Source organism: Zalophus californianus, chromosome 9 (genome assembly GCF_009762305.2).
Source record: "Zalophus californianus isolate mZalCal1 chromosome 9, mZalCal1.pri.v2, whole genome shotgun sequence".
Taxonomy (NCBI): Eukaryota; Metazoa; Chordata; class Mammalia; order Carnivora; family Otariidae; genus Zalophus; species Zalophus californianus.
The window spans coordinates 58,876,547-58,893,967 of record NC_045603.1 but is presented as its reverse complement, the minus strand read 5'-3'; the positions used below and the strand labels follow the sequence as shown (position 1 = coordinate 58,893,967).

At 34.4% G+C, this 17,421-nt stretch overlaps 3 pseudogenes; all 3 read left to right on the top strand.

The window, feature by feature from the left end:
- Positions 1 to 8,753: 8,753 nt before the first annotated feature.
- Positions 8,754 to 9,705, top strand: LOC113922361 (annotated as a pseudogene).
- Positions 9,706 to 13,391: 3,686 nt separating this feature from the next.
- LOC113922021 lies at positions 13,392 to 14,333 on the top strand (annotated as a pseudogene).
- A 1,927-nt stretch (positions 14,334 to 16,260) lies between these two features.
- On the top strand, positions 16,261 to 17,155 carry LOC113922362 (annotated as a pseudogene).
- The last annotated feature ends 266 nt before the right edge of the window (positions 17,156 to 17,421 follow it).

Below are 17,421 nucleotides of genomic sequence, written 5' to 3'. Positions count from 1 at the left end.
TTGTATTCTCACTTAAAGTATCTGTAGGTTCCATGTAAGTGATTTATAATTGTGAATACAAAACCAGTGGTTATGGAACATAAATCATTTTCCTTAGTAGCATAAATAATAAAAATATTTTATCAAAAACACTAATTCCAAAAGATATATACCCCCCACATTTTTTACAGCATTATTCAAAATATGGAAGCAGCCTAAGTGTATGTTAACAGATGAATACACACACACACACACACACACACATACACACACACACACACATGCAATGGAATATTACTCAGCTATAAAGAAAGGATGAGATCTTGCCTTTTACAGCATCGATGGGCACAGAGGGTACTACACCAAGTGAAATATGCCATATAGAGAAAGACAAATACCATATGCTTTCACTTATATGTAGAATTTAAAAAGCAAAATGAACGAGTAAACCAGGAAACAAAGCAGAAACAGACCCATCAATACAGAGGATAAAACAGAGAATGTACATTAGGACAAATTCACAAATGCCAGATGGGAAGTGTTGGGGCAATGGGCACAATGGGTGAAGAGGAGTGGGAGGTACAGGCTTCTACTTATGGAATAAATAAATCACAGGAATAAAAGGTACAGCAGAGGGAATGTAGTCAGTGCTATTGTAATCCTGTTGTATGGTGACAGATGGTAGTTACTCTTGTGGTGAGCATAGCACGATGTATAGACTTACTGAATAGCAATGTCATACATCTGAAACTAATGTAACATTGTGTGTCAGCAATACACAATAAAAACAAACAAACAAACAAAGTATCATTGATGAATGAGTAGAAGTGAATTGAGGTGTCAAAGGGAAAAGATCATATGTGACTCTGCATGCACTAAAGGAGAAGAAAAATTAAGATTACTAAAACAAGGAAATAAAAACCACAGGTATTCTGGAATGGAAAAAGTGAGGGTGGATGGGATAAAATGAATCTGAAATTGCAAAAACGGATCAAATATTACTGTGTCTTGGCCCTGATAAAATTAGACACTTACATTGAGGGTACTAAGAAACCTTTTTAATTTTTCCTGAAAAATGAGAAGTATGAATTTCTCAGACCCATGTTCTCTGAACTAGAAACATTACTTCCTGGGGATAACATGGCATTGTTGCACTGACTCACTGTCCAAATTCTCATGTTGTCTCCAGCCTAATGATATTAGAGCAGTTGATCATTTATTTAACAAACAACAAAAACAGATTTATATCTTACATAAGAATAAATTCTGGTTGGATTAGGAAGCAAATGGGAAGAGTGAAACCATAGAAATAGTGAGTATAAATAATATTTACATGATTTTGAAGTATGTGTGGAAAGGTGCTCTAAGAATAGGTCACCAAGAATTATGGATACAATATTTTTTAGTAGAAGCACCTCATAAATAAGTTAAGGAGAGGTTCTGAAACTTGGTGCAACAAAAGAAATTCACATGTTTATATTCAAGTACATAAATATCTCCTACTAGTAAATAAGACATAACCCCCAAAAAGTGAACATGAGTTAGGAATAGACAATTCATGGATGGAAAATAAAATTTTTAAAAATGTTCAATCTCTCTAAAGTATTATGCTAACTGAAATAAGTGTGTCAGAGAAAGACAAATACCATATGATTTCAAATCATAAGTGAAATTTAAGAAACAAAACAAATGTGCAAAAGGAAACAAAATAGAAAGAGACAAACCAAGAAAGAGACTCTTAAACTATAGAGAACAAACTGATAGTTACTAAAGGAGAAGTGGGTCGGAGAATGGGTGAAGCAGGTAATGCAGATGAAGAACAGTCCTTGGAATGAGCATCAGGTGTTGTAGGGAAGTTTTGAATCACTATAGTGTACACCTAAAACTAACACTACACTGTATGTTAACTAACTGGAATTTAAATAGAAAGTTAAAAAAAAAGATGTAAGTGATTATAAAAGTAAGTATAGAAATATATGGAAATTTTGCTGTGCTTTAGTCATTGAAACTCCACTGTTTATAATCTTTCTTTCAAGCAACATCTATTATGCAGTAAGTGTCTATAAACTTAAGTGTAGACATATATGGGAATAGCCCTGTGCTTGAGTCATTGAAACTACACTGTATATAATCATTCTTTCAAGTAATATGTCTTTCATTAAGATATAAGTGTCTGTAGACTTAAGTGTAGAAGCATATGGAGATTGCCTTATGCTTAACTCATTGAAATGACACTGTTTGATCCATCTTTCAAGAAAAATCTTCTTTCATTAAAATGTATGTGTTTGTAAACATACATGTAGGAGCATATGGAATAACCCCATGCTTAACTCACTAAAACTACATTAGGTACAAAAAAATGTTCAACCTTGGGGGTGCCAGGGTGGCTCAGTCAGTTAAGTGTCTGCTTTCAGCTCATGATCCCAGGGTCCTGGGATAGATCTCCATGTTCTGCTCCCTGCTCAGTGGAAGTCTGCTTCTCCCTCTCCTCCCCACTGGTACTCTCTCTCACTATCTCTGTCTCATAAAATCTTAAAAAAAAAATTCAACCTCTCTAATAATTGGGGAATATAAAATTAAAAGAGTAAACATTTATCTACTGAGTACTTCCTGTATCCTAACTAGTCTGTAGCACTTTCACTAATCATCTCCTTTAATCTGTAGGTTATCCTAGTAGTTAAGACTATTAGTCTTCTCATTTTATGAGTAGAATAATTGATGCTCAGAAAGATTAAATAAGTTTTGCAAGTTTGCAAAGATATTGGGTCTCTTTAACCTCAACATCTGGGCACTGAGATCTGCTCTTTACATGACTGTCATTATTTAGTGTATTGTGGCTTCATTTCATCTTTCCATTTGTACAATGTGTAAATGATTTCTAATATCTGTGATGCTTAGCTTGCAATGGTGCTTATTCTATTCTGTGGGAGGGAAATTTGGAAATATCTATCAAAATTTAGTACTCAAATAATATGTTTTACCAGTACTTGTATATATGAAAAAGAAAGCACACAAATAGACTTAACATTGTAGCTAATGAAGTGATACTGGTAGCAACCTGACTTCCTAAAACTTAACCAACAATGAAACTGCTAAATTATATGCAAGTCTCCTCCGGTATTCTATGCAATTTACTCTTATATTTAAAAATGAAAAGTTAAAGATCCAAACACTCTTCTGAGTTTTCAAGATATTAAAATGCTTCTTTGAAGGGAGAAGATGGCGTGGCGTGGTGGAAGACCCTGAACACAACTCCTCCACAGAACACACTAAATTACGCCTAATAGTAGTACAATTCCTCCTGAAGAACTGAGGGCTGACTGAACAGCTTCTGAACACCCAAAGACAAAGACAAAAGCAAGAGCACAGAATAAACAGGGAGGCACAGTAACAAAGGGAGCCCCCACCCCCTTACTGGGAACATAAGTGGGAGGGATGGTACTGAGGGACTAGAAATAGATTCCTCTGTCCTTAGGCAGAAAAAAAAAAAAAGCTATAGTTTGAAAAAAACCAAAGAGCTACAGGGACACTGTCTCCCATCTACCCTAAAAGCCCATACTGGACTAGGATCCGTGTCCAGTGGCCTGAGACCTCAGTGAGCAATCCCTATCAAAATACCAATAGCATTTTTCACAAGAACAGATGATCCTAAAAGGTGTAGGGACTAAAATAGCCAAAGCATCCTGAGAAAGAACAAAGTTGGAGGTATCCCAATCCCAGATTTCAATATATACTACAAAGGTATAGTAATCAAAACAGTGTGGCACAAAAGTAGACACATAGATCAGTAGGTCAATACAACAGACTACAGACCCAAGAAATAAACCTATGATCATATTGTCAATTAATCTATGACAATGGAGATAAGAAAATACAATGGGGAAAGAACAGTATTTTCAATAAACAGTGCTGGAAGTTACATGTAAAAGAATGAAACTGGCCACTTTCCAACACCATGTACTCAAATTAAAAAAAAAATCTCAAAAAAATAAACTCAAAATGGATAAAAAACCTAAATGTGAGACCTGGAACCATAAATAATCCTAGAAGAAAACACAGGCAGTAATTTCTCTGACATCAACTGTAGCAACACTTTTCTAGATATGTCCCCTAAGGCAAGGGAAACAAAAACAAAAATAAACTATTGGGACTGCAGCAAAATAAAAAGTTGTTGCACAACAAATGAAACCATCAACAAAACAATAAGTCTACCTACTGAATGGGAAAAAATATTTGCAAACGATATATATGATAAGGGGTTAATTCCAAAATACTTAAAGAACTTATACAACTGTACACCAAAAGCAAATAATCTGTTTTAAAAATGGTCAGAGGACCTGAATAGACATTTCCCCAAAGACATATAGATAGCCAACAGTCACATGAAAAGAAGCTCAACATCATGAATCAACAGGGAAATGCAAATCAAAACCACACTGAGATGTTACCTTATACCAGTTAGAATGGCTAAAATCAAAATGACAAAAAGTAACACACTGAGAAGATGTGGAGAAAAAGGACCCCACATGCACTGTTGGTGAGAATGTAAATTGTTATACCCACTTTGGGAAACATTATGGAGGTTCCTCGGAAAATTAAGAATAGAAATACCTTATGACCCAATGATTTTATTATTGGGTATTTATCACCCCTCAAAAAACCACCAATTTTAATAATATACACACCCCTATGTTTATTGCAACATTATTTATAATAGCCAAGATATGGGACAACCTAAGTGTCTGTCAATAGATAAATGGATATGGAAGAGGTGATATATATTATCACTGTGTGTGTGTATATAAAATGAGGTGATATATATAGTGTGTGTTATTGTGTGTCTGTGTCTGTGTGTATGTACATATGTATATATATATATATATATAAAATGTATATAATGGAATAATATGCAGCCATATAAAAGGGTGAGATCCTGCATTTGAGACAACATGGATGGACATAGAGGGTATTATCATAGGTGAAATAGCTCAGACTGAGAAAGACAAATACCATATGATTCTCCTCATAGAGGCTTCTTTTAAAAAAATGAATAAACAGGGTACCTGGGTGGCTCAGTCAGTTAGGTGTCTGCCTTTGGCTCAGGTCATGATCTCGGGGTCCTGGGATCAAGCCCTGCATGGGGCTCCCTGCTCAGCGGGGAGCCTGCTTCTCCCTCTCCCCTGTCCCTGCTCATGCTCTCTCTTGCTATCTTTCTCTCTCTCTCAAATAAATAAATAACATGTTTCCATAAATGAACAAACAAACACACAAAAAGCAGAATCAAACCTGTAAATATGGAGAACAAACTGATGGTTGCCAGAGGAGAGGTGGGTGGGGTGTTGGGTAAAATGGGTGAAGGGGAAGAGGGTGACAGGCTTTCAGTTATGGAATGAGTAAGTCATGGGAGTAAAACACACAAAAGAAGATATACAATTGATATTGTAATACGAGTGTAACGGGACAGATGGTAGCTACAATTGTGGTGAACACAGCATAATGTATAAACTTGTGAAATCACTAAGTTGTACACCTGAAACTAACATAACATTGTGTGTCAACTATACTCACATTTTTTTAAAAAATTAATAACTTTAAAAAGAAAACATAGGTAAGTTTGTTGAGCACAGAGCAGGCATTTTCAAGGGAATAATGAGATCCAGAATTGGTCCCATGGAGTGAGTAAGCAGGTTGGGGCTGAGGGCTGACAAGATAAAGGATTTCTAGAGAGGCTTTTAGATCTGGCAAAAGATTTAATCCTGAATGGGTTTTGGAAGAAGGTGGACAATAGCCTAACACTGAAGTCGGAAAATGTTTTTTTAGTTTTTTGTTCTGGGTTTTTTTTTTTACAACAAATTTGGTAACTGGGACATTTTCATTTCAAAGCTCTATTTTCACTTTAAAGTTAATAATAAAAATACACAACAAAAATAAATTGTTTATTCATTCTATTTTATAAACGTGGAGTTGTATAAATTAAAAAAGCCTGGTGCTACCTTCACTGAAGGGTCCACTCCTGCGCAGCTCAGTCCTGTATTTAACCAGTCCCAAAGGAACTGAGAATAAATTATCTCCTGAGTGTAGATCGAGTTCCATGGGCATATCAGGAAAACTAAGTACAGACAAAGGGAAGCCAGGTTGATTGGGTTGCTGGTAGATACACTTTTGCTTTTATGTCACTATTTTGCTAGCTTTCTGGGAAGATGCATGTCATGGCATCACTGTACTTCTTGAGTTTATCTCTTTGCCCCTTTTCCTTTCTTCACTCTGGTCTCTCAGGGATTTATACAATGACCAGACAAGGTAAAATTGTTTTGTTTTTGGATAGTATTCATTTAATCTTCATCTTATCCAGGGAGCTGTGAAATATTTTACCTTGGTTATTCCCTGGAAATCTCTTAAAGAACTCACAGGTTTACAAGAGTACTTCTTGAAGTTCAGGTCAAAACAATGTTTAGGGTTATACAGAAAGATAAAAGTGATAAAAAGAAATTCCTTTACTTAGAGCAGAGGCTATAGAAAGCTTGCATGCAATCAAGCCTGCATTTTCTCAGTGTGAGAGGCTTTTACATTACAAAAACAAGGGTAAACTCATGACAAAAGCCTCCTGACGTAGATTATGAATGCACTGCCTCTTACATTTTAAATAAAATAAGAAAATCTGGGGTTATATTTATGATTTGAATCATTAGACATATCAAAAAGTAAGTATGTTCCAACTTGTCAATGAATGTGTTTCTCTCTCATTCCAGAGGTTATTTTGTTGAAATAAATTGCAGGGATCCCCAAGTTATCACATTAGTATATTTCCAATTACTAATTTTGTAATTTAATATTTCAGTCATTGTTCAAAATACAGTAACAATCTCTGAATTTTGATCTGCCAATTTTGCTGGTATGTTAAAATAAATATGTGTCTATTCCTAAAGGAAGAGAATATTGATTGTCAGGAAAAAATAAAAGACGAAAAGGCACAATGTAAGCTTGACACTTATCCCCACAGGAAGAAAATAATACAGCAAATACTATTGAGAACTTATAGCAGAGATAAAATCTGGTTGCTAAGAATAAAGACAGAACATGATGGATAAAAGTCATATAGATTACATATTTTTAATCACAAAAATACTTTATTTTATATCTTTCGGCATTGAAAATTTCTCCAAAACCAAATTCACTGAATTTACTAAAAAAGAAACCTGTTTATTTTAGTTAACTGCTTTTTTAAATTGAAACAGAATGAGCTCCATTTTTTTTTTACAATTTTTAGTTTTTTTATTATTATGTTCAGTTAGCCAACATAGATTACATTTTAATAATTTGTGGTTTCTATAAAGTAAATTTTACAGAAAATTTTATTGATTCTACTTATTTAGTCTTCTGGAAAGAAGACAATGAGATATTTTGTGATCAAAAAATTCCCTTATGCACTCCTCTTGTCCTCAGACAAATTTGAGAGTAAAAAGACAAAGAGAAAGAACATAGTTTGAAAAGAAAAAAGGACCAGAAAAGTAAGTCAATTGTTAATTTAAATAAGGAACATGAAGATGATATAAATGGATGAGTATGTTGTAAAAAGTATGTTATTTATATGGCTTCATCTATGTGTTAAATTATATCTCTGGCTTCTGTTTTATTTCTCACAAATAAAGAACTTTACTCTCATTTACAACGAAGGCAATTCTAGTTTTATATTTCTAAGATAGGAAACACATTTATTTCTTCTGGTCACATTTAAAAGAATATATATTAAGAATAACAATAATCGTAGCTTTTAATAAGTTCAGGAATTGTGACTGGGTCATCAGCTTCCACCAAAATCTTAGAAGACAATGAAGTTTGGAAAAAAAAAAAAGACAATGAAGTTTGTAAATGGCATCAAAATTAAAACTCAGAATTAGGCATTTCAGTCCTAAGGGCACACAATCTTGGAAACTGGAAAACAATGTCTCAATATCTAAATTACAGATGTGATAACTATTATAGCAGAAATGAATTTCCCTTGCCTCTAGAGACATATCTAGAAAAATTTTGCTATTTCCAATTTCAGAGAAATTACTGTCTGTGCTCTCTTCTAGGATTTTTATGCATTCAGGTTTCACATTTAGGTCTTTAATCCATTTTGAGTTTAGTTTTGTGTATGGTGTACGAGAGTAGTGTAGTTTCATTCTTCTGCATATAACTGACCAGGTTACCCAACACCATTTGTTGAGGAGACTGTCTTTTTCACATTGGATATTCTTTCCTCCTTTATGGAACCAAAAAACAAACTCAGCTATAGAGAACAAACTGATGATTACGAGAGGGGAGGTGGGTGGGAGAATGGGGGAAATAAGGGTTGGGGATTAAGGAGTGCACGTGTCCTGATGAGCACTGGGTGATGTATGCAATTGTTGAATCACTATATTGTACAACTGAAATGAATATAACAATGTGTGTTACCAATACTGGAATTAAAATAAAATAAAAATAAATAAGTAAAAATTAAATATATTTCATATATAGACAATTTAGTTACAGGTACAGGAGTTATGTAAAGTCACTCATGAGGGGACTTTTAACATAGACCTGTGAATATGGGTTATCCTTTTTAAGAGAGAATGTGTAAAATATTTGTGCCAAAATTGTACACAGGAAAAAAGTTCCATGCTTCATTTCATTGGAGTTAATAATATGAACATTTAAATCTTTAAATCTTCAATTCCTTTACTACTCAGATACTCTTTCTTTCTGTTTTGTTTCTCAACAGATTTTGCTTAAAGAAAATAAAAAGCAGTATGAGAAACCACACAATGATTACAGAGTTTGTTCTCTTGGGCATCTCAGACGACCCACAGCTTCAGGTTGTAACCTTTATCTTTTTATTTATGGCTTATGTATTAAGTGTCACTGGAAACCTAACCATCATCATCCTCACCTGGATAGACTGTCATCTCAAGACTCCTATGTATTACTTCCTGCAGAATTTCTCCTTCTTAGAAATTACATTCACCAGTGTTACTATCCCCAGATTTTTGGGGGCAATCATTACAAATGTCAAGACCATTTCCTATAACAATTGCTTAGCTCAACTATTTTTCTTCATCCTCACGGGTGTTTCTGAATTTTTTCTTCTCACTGCCATGTCTTTTGATCGTTATGTTGCCATCTGCAAGCCTCTTCATTACACCACCATCATGAACAAAAAAATCTGCACCCTGCTTGTCTTTGGGTCCTGGCTAGGAGGATTTCTTACCATTTTCCCACCACTCATGCTCATCCTCCAGCTAGATTTCTGTGCTTCCAATGTAATTGATCATTTCTCTTGTGACTATTTCCCCATTTTACAACTCTCATGCTCAGATACAGGGCTTTTAGAGATGATTGGTTTTTACTTTGCTTTTGTCACTCTGCTCTTCACTTTGGCATTAGTGATTCTTTCCTACCTGTACATCCTTAGCACCATCTTGAGAATCCCATCTGCTAGTTAGAGGAAAAAGGCTTTCTCCACATGTTCCTCTCACTTGATTGTCATTTCCATCTCTTATGGGAGCTGTATATTCATGTATGTCAAGCCTTCAGCAAAAGAAAGAGCATCACTGACCAAAGGAGTAGCTATTCTCAACACCTCGATTGCCCCCATGTTGAACCCTTTTATTTATACCCTGAGGAACCAGCAGGTAAAACAAGCTTTCAAAAACTTGCTTCAGAAAGTACTGTTTTCTAGAAACAAATGAAAGGATGTATTAACATGAATGGATAGCACTGTGAAGATCCAATAAAGGACAAATAAAATTTCAACTTCTAGAGTTTCTTCCAATATCCATCTCACAGATACTTGCAAGGCTGAGCACTTTAATTTTTCTTTTAAACCAAAAGTAACTGTTGTGTCTTTCTTTCAAACCATCTATAGATTCCATTTCCTCATTGACTTACAATTCTAGATAGAAAGCCAATGGCTATAAAGCATACATCATTTTGCCGATTGTTCTGAATAATAAAGATATTGTAAACGGTAATAGCAAAAGGAGTAAACAGTTTTAATCAACTTACTCTTAAATTTTATTTTGTCACTGATATCACAGTTTCTTAAAGTTATAAGAAATGAAATATATTATCTGTAACAACCATATTTTTTGCTTACTATCTGTATTTGTCCAAGTCCTCCCTCTCAGCTATAGGTTTGATTATTTTACTGCTTGTAAATTATTTGAAGGTCATGTCTTCTGTTTTATAGTTAGGCTTAAGGTCTATGTTATGTCTTATATACTCTCCTTGTTTATCTGTATTATATTTAAAAATATGATATAGATGAAAAATATGATTTAGGCAGTCACCATTACACTCATGCCAACTGGAAGTCTAATAGGAATTTCACAAATAATAATATCTCTTCTGTATAAAGCATTTATTCTATGCCATATACTCAACTAGGTATGTCCTAAATCATATCGTATTTAGTTTTCACAGCCAAATGGCAAATTAGAGTGATTATCTCTTTTTTACAAATGTGTAAATTGAAAGGTTGAGTAATTTGCCTGAGGTCTTGAGCTATAACAGCCAATATGATAACCTGATTTGAAAATGAAAGAAAAAATGACTAAAAACTTGTGTTTGCTCTATTTTATACATTTTCCAAACTCTTAAGGACCAGCATATTTTGCTTATCTTTTACCAAGGATTTGCACGATTTTATTGGTATTCTACACTCACATTACATCATTTGGGCATGACTGCATTATTATAGTCTAGTCAGGGAAGGTGCCAATTCCTAATATTATACTTGGAATATACACTGGGACGTTAATCAATCAAAACAAGAACCTCCTCAAATGCCATTGTTGGTGAGCAACAGAGTTAGAAGAAAAAGAAGTATAAAGTACTAGCAGTATTATAGTACCAAACATTCTTCTTGGAAGACAGATTAAAGTTAATGGAGACAATGAATGACTTAGTACAATGTGGTAGATTACCAGTTTTTAAAAAATGACATGGCGTAAAGACAACTTTAGAGTTTTGAAGTATGAATTGAGATATTTAGTTGGTAACTCTGAAAAATAATCTCTGTTGGTCTGTTTGTTTCTCAAGAGAAACAAATCACACTTAGAATGGTTGTTTGCTTGTTGTTATTTTTTCTGTCTCATTGGACACTGCCCCCCAAGCTTCCTTGTCAAATCTCAAGTCTAATGTGTATTATGTTTTATATTCCTTAGTGTTTTGTGTGCAGTCCTGTTCTGGCAATTTTGATTCACTGAATTATTCCCCATGAGCCATCAGGAGAGAGAACAGATAAAACATTACAAAGCTCATGCTACATAAAATCTGTGTAGAAACCATATCAGACAGTTTTAAAACATCTGATATTTTCCCTCTGTCATACATTTGCTCCCGTCTCACTCTCTGTACTCAAGAAATAATGGGAAATTTAGGACAAAAACATTAACAGTAGAAAGCAAAGGGATTCATGAAGAGGAAATGTGTTCAGGAATGCTGCTTTCCCTGCATTACAACAATGGCAACTGCTAATACATTTTATGTTATGGCCATTCTACATGTTAGTCAGCCTGCATGAAAATCAGAGGTAAGGCAGACATAAGGAAGGCAATGGAGTCTCCCAAACCGTATCATTGCTTCATTACCTATCAGCTCAACTTTTAATCAGATTAGATAGGATATATTAGAATGTCATTTTTCAACTGGATTTATTTTTTAAAATGTAAAGGGATGTTAGTATATTTTATTATATCAATTTATTCATTCTTCATTAAATGAAAAGCAGAAAATTACCATCTCTATGCCATGTTTCTAATTGAATATTGGTTATGTAGTACTTTCTTTAAGAGAACAGACTTTAATTTTAGGTAGTCTCTAATTATATTGAACACTTGTTAGAGATACAAATATATCTAAGGTACAAAACCACACTACCCTTGTGCTTCATTTGGGAATAAAGATAAAGTTCCATCAGTGTGTCATAAAAGCTAAATGAGATAGACTATATAAATCCTTAGTATGTCATTGGAATAAATAATGCCTTTCCTTAATCACAGTTACTATGAATATTCTGCCCAAAGTTGAAAAACAATTCCAACTAAAAGAAGATAAATAAACCAGCTCTTCTTAAAGCATATTTGTACCACATGGTTTATACAGCACTTTCATTTATATTATTTCAATTAATTCCCAGAACGTCCTTGAAATTTCATGTCCATGGTAAACAGAGAAAACTGATGCTTAAGGAAATTAAGTACCATTCAAAATCACAAATCCATTAAGCTGCCCATTTGTATTTTTAACCTATGTTTCTCTAACTGCAGAGCCCGTATACTTTCTGCAGTAGCAATTTACCTTAGAGTGTCATAAGTAAGAAATTAATAGTATTTGATACCATGATCTTATTACGAGTTTAAGTACGTTTCCTTTTTTCTTTGATTATTGATGACTGAATAAAGAACAGAACAGTGATGCTTTCAGAATGAAACCTTGAAGGTATTTTGTGGCCATCTTATTTAACAAATATGAAGTATTATTGTTAACTTTCATTTTGAATAGCTCAAAGAGTATGTCTCAGGGGTTCTTAGAAAGGATTCTTGATTTTGACAAAATGGGTGGAAGATAATTTAAGGTAAACCTAAACCATATTCTTCCAGGGGAAATATGGATCTGCATTCAGAAATAAAAAGATGGGCTAAATGCTTAGAGACATCCTTCATACTCTGCATGAGTACATCCTTGGGATGGCTTCAGGCTTGAGGAATCATATGCACCTTGTTAAACACTGAGGTTTTTCTCCCCAAAAGCTGCTGAATGAATGAATGAATGAATAGCATCCATCAGGCTTAGTTAATGTTGGCAAATGAATACAGTTCATTGATTTTCATTAACATTTTTACATAAATAGTGTAGTATACCTCCCCCAAGTCTGTGATATTGGACCATCTCTTGGTAGACTTTCTTTGGGCTTGTATTCACCAATCCTTGAAAATTGGCCTTTAAGTACTCCTTTTCGGTGATGTTCACATTAACCTTTCTATATATATTAATATAATAGAGAACGTCACCCGATGGGTGTTTGTGATGCAAGAACAAACTCAGCATGACTTAATTAATTAATTAGACAAGTGTTTATTTTAAGCCTCCTATGACACTTCCAGCACTGGACTGTGTTGCAAAGGCTTTGAAGTTCAGACTCTGTCCTAACTTTCAGACACGCACAATGTAGTGGAGTAGTTCACAGGCGATTTCAGCACAGATGTGTGGTGGGCCGGGAAGAATCTGTTGAAGGTTCATAAAATCTCGGCTATAGATGAAAACACATAATTTTTCAGCCAAATTCTGGCTCCACACTTCGACCTTTGCTAATTCACTCTTCGAGTTTGTTCCTTGTGTTTTCTCCTAGAGATCTGGTAGGAGAACAACAAATAAGTGACTGAAGAATGAGAAACCACACAGAACTAACAGAATTTATCCTCCTGGGATTGTCAGATGACCCACAGCTTCAGGGGGTGATCTTTGTCTTTCTGTTCATCACCTACATGCTCAGCATCACTGGAAACCTGACCATTATCACCCTTACCCTGCTGGATCCTCACCTCCAGACCCCCGTGTATTTCTTCCTGAGAAACTTCTCCTTGCTAGAGGTTTCATTCACGACTGTCAGTGTACCCAAGTTCCTGGGCACCCTGATTACAGGAGATAAAACCATTTCTTTTAATGATTGCATTGCTCAGTTCTTTTTTTTCATTCTGTTGGGAGTCACTGAATTTTACCTCCTGGCTGCCATGTCCTATGACCATTACATTGCCATCTGCAAACCTCTGCATTATATGACCATCTTGAATCCCAAAGTCTACACACTCCTTGTCTTCTCTTCATGCTGATTTCAATCTTAATCATATTCCCTGCACTCATGTTGCTCTTAAACCTTAATTACTGTAGGTCTAATATTATTGACCATTTCACCTGTGATTATTTTCCCCTGTTGCAACTTTCTTGCTCAGACACAAAATTCTTAGAGATAATGGGGTTTTCCTGGTCTCTCTTTACTTTAATGTTCACTTTGGTGATCATAATTCTGTCCTATACATATATATATCATCAGAACAATTTTGAGGATTCCTTCTGCTAGTCAGAGGACAAAGGCCTTTTCCACTTGTTCATCCCACATGATTGTCATCTCCATCTCCTATGGCAGCTGCATTTTCATGTATATTAAACCCTCAGCAAAAGACAGAGTGTCTCTGAGCAAGGGAGTTGCTGTGCTAAACACCTCAGTAGCCCCCATGCTGAACCCCTTTATTTACAGCCTAAGGAACCAGCAAGTCAAGCGAGCCTTCATGGACAGGGCAAGGAAGATTGTATTTTTCTCAAGCAAATGAAATGCTGAGGTGTCATGAATTAGACACTCACAATGCAGGGCAATTTAGAATATACAAACATGAAATTTGAGCAACTTCATATCACAGTAGCCTTCTTGCCATCCTTATTCATTCTTTCTTTCTAACAGTTTACAAACACATTTAATTTATTTCCCATTCAATTGAAATAACTTCATACGTCTTTCTGGTTCCCATCTTCTGAACCCTTTATTAGTTGCAACTTCTTGATCATTAATTGTTTTAATTTGTAAAGTTATACTTTGCATTTTGTTTAGGAAAGAAATTATCCCCCAGAATGGAGGATACACTGTAAATATTGATATGATATTTTCCTTACTCTATACAGAAAATATAATTTTGTGATTTTCATTGATCTTTGTCAGAAATCCCTTCACCATCTTGCAATTTCTCTAGGAAAAAAAATTCTTCAAATGCCATATGATTTATTGAAAAATGTGAATGCTTTCATTTAAAAAACAAGAAACATTGCTCACTAAATAGGGTGTGTTCATATAATTTCTATTGGTTAAAAAAGCATAGATATTTAACATATATACTTTTGTAGGCATGGTGCTAAATACATCTCCATATTTCCAAATCCCGTTATGACTCACTAAGTATAGGTTTAGGCATAGGTGGATATACAAGTAAATGCATACATACATAATGTATACACATACTGCAGAAAGTAGTGATGAAATAGTGTCTTAGGTATGTAGAATAAGTTCAATTTCTCTAATTCCATGGAATGTAAGCTCCACTTTCTGACTATGCTGAAATATTTATATATAGCTCCTTTCCTAATTTTGGAGTAGTTTGAAACTGGGCATGTGTCTAAATTATTTGATGCCTAAACAGTAAAATCATTTAAGTTTTGTAGAAAGTAAAAGCTTCATAACAGAGTAAAATTTTCCATTGCATATAAAATTAGAATTACACAGGTTAAAATTCTCTTCCATTCATTCTACTTAAGGTATTAAGGGCCTAAAGTATTTTGGAAAGATGTATGTGTATGTATGTGTGTGTGTGAGAGAGAGTAAATGAAAGAAGATTATGGATACGATAAAGTATTCTAAATAATATAAACCATTTTTTAGTAATTGAAATATACTATAATCCTAATTAGTGGTGCAACATTCCTAATGATTTCTATGCAATATATTCAACTGAGAAATATAGCACAAGAATTGTTGAGAAAAAAATAAAATAAGTAATAGAAAACTGAAAGGGACTCAAAATGTAAGAGAAAACTTATGAATGGTTTCTCAATTTCATCCTATCTGAAGTATAATTTGTATGTGAAAGAAGGCAAATAGTTGACAAATTTAGGGTGTCTATAACCTCTCAACATATACTTCCCCACTGGTAAATCAAGTGTCAGATAGATCTGGCATATATAACATACCATAGGGATGAAAATGAATCTATCAAGCACATAACATAATTAGTTATCAGTAAATAGTAGTGATTATTATTAATATTGATCTCTATATGTAACTGCAATAATTGTGAATAAGTACAAATTATATTTATAAAGTGGTGAGAACACCTAACTCGGGATCTACCCACTTGTATTTTTAAGGGCATAATACAGTATTGTTAACTGTAGGCAAAATGTAGTACAACAATGTTCTTCAATAGTATTCATCTTCAACATCTTGAGAACTTATTCATCTTACAGAACTGAACTTTGTACCAGCTAACAGCAACTCCCCATTGCCCACCTTGTTCCATCCCAAGACAGCCACCATTCTACTCTCCATTTCCATGAGATAGACTTATTTTAACATCTCACATAAGTGAAATCATGCAATTTTTTGTCCTTCCACTTGATTCACTTAGGGTAATGTCTTCCAGATTCATCAATGTTGTCTCATATCTTTAAAAGAAATAAAAATGGAAGAGAAAGAAATAAACAACCACACAATGATCAGAGTTTGTCCTGCTGAGCCTTTCTGATGATCCTGACTTCTGATTGTGATTTTACTCTTCCTATTTATCACATACATGTTATGTGGCAATGGAAACCTGATTATCACCACCCTAACTTGGGTGGGCTTTCATCTACAGACATCTACATGTTTCTTAGCTAGACTTTCTCTTTATTAGAAATCTCATTTACAATTATATGTAGTCTTTGATTTCTGGGGTTAATTATCACCAGGGATAATATCATTTCCTACAACAGTTGTGCAGCCCAACTTTTCTTTATTTTCATGGGGGTATGAATTTCAAATTCTAATTGCCATGTCCTTTGATCATTATGTTGCCATTTGCAAGCCCCTTCATTATCCGACCATCATGAACAGGAAACTCCGTAACCTGTTTATGCTATGTGCATTGCTGGGCATGTTTCTGACCATTTTCCCACCCCTTATACTCCTCACCCAGCTAGATTACTGTGTTTCCAATGTCACTGAACACTTTGCATGTGGCTATCTTTCCTTTTTGCAACTGTCTCATTCAGATACATGGCTCCTATTAGTAATCGGCTTTTTCTTTGTTTTGGTTACTTTGCTATTTACTTTGGCATTGGTGATTTTGCCCTATGTATACATCACATCGCCTAGTCAGAGGAAAAAAAAAAAGTTTTTCTCTACTTGTTCTACTCACATGATTGCCATTGCTATTTTCATATATGCTAATTCTTCCACAAAAAAAAAATCATTGACAAAAGAAGTAGCTATTCTCAATAATTCTGTTGCCCTCATGCTAAACACTTTTATTTATATCCTAAGGGACCGGAAAGGACACAAGCCTTCAAAGATTTGGTCCTTGAAATACTGTTTCATACAAACAAATCAAAGTTTCGGATAATATGAATGAATGTTATCATGAAGATTCAATAAAAGAAAATGAAAATTAAACTAATTTGTACTATCTTCCTATATCCATGTCACAGCTACAAGAAATGCTGAGCTCATTTGCTAAACACTCTTGATAACATGGATGTGGCTGAGTTGTGTCTTCCTTTAAAACTATCTGTAAGTTCCATGTCCGTGATTTGATTGTGAATATAGAACCTGTAGTTATGGAAGATAAATCATTTTGCTGACTATTCTGATTAATCAAAATGTTCGATCAAAAA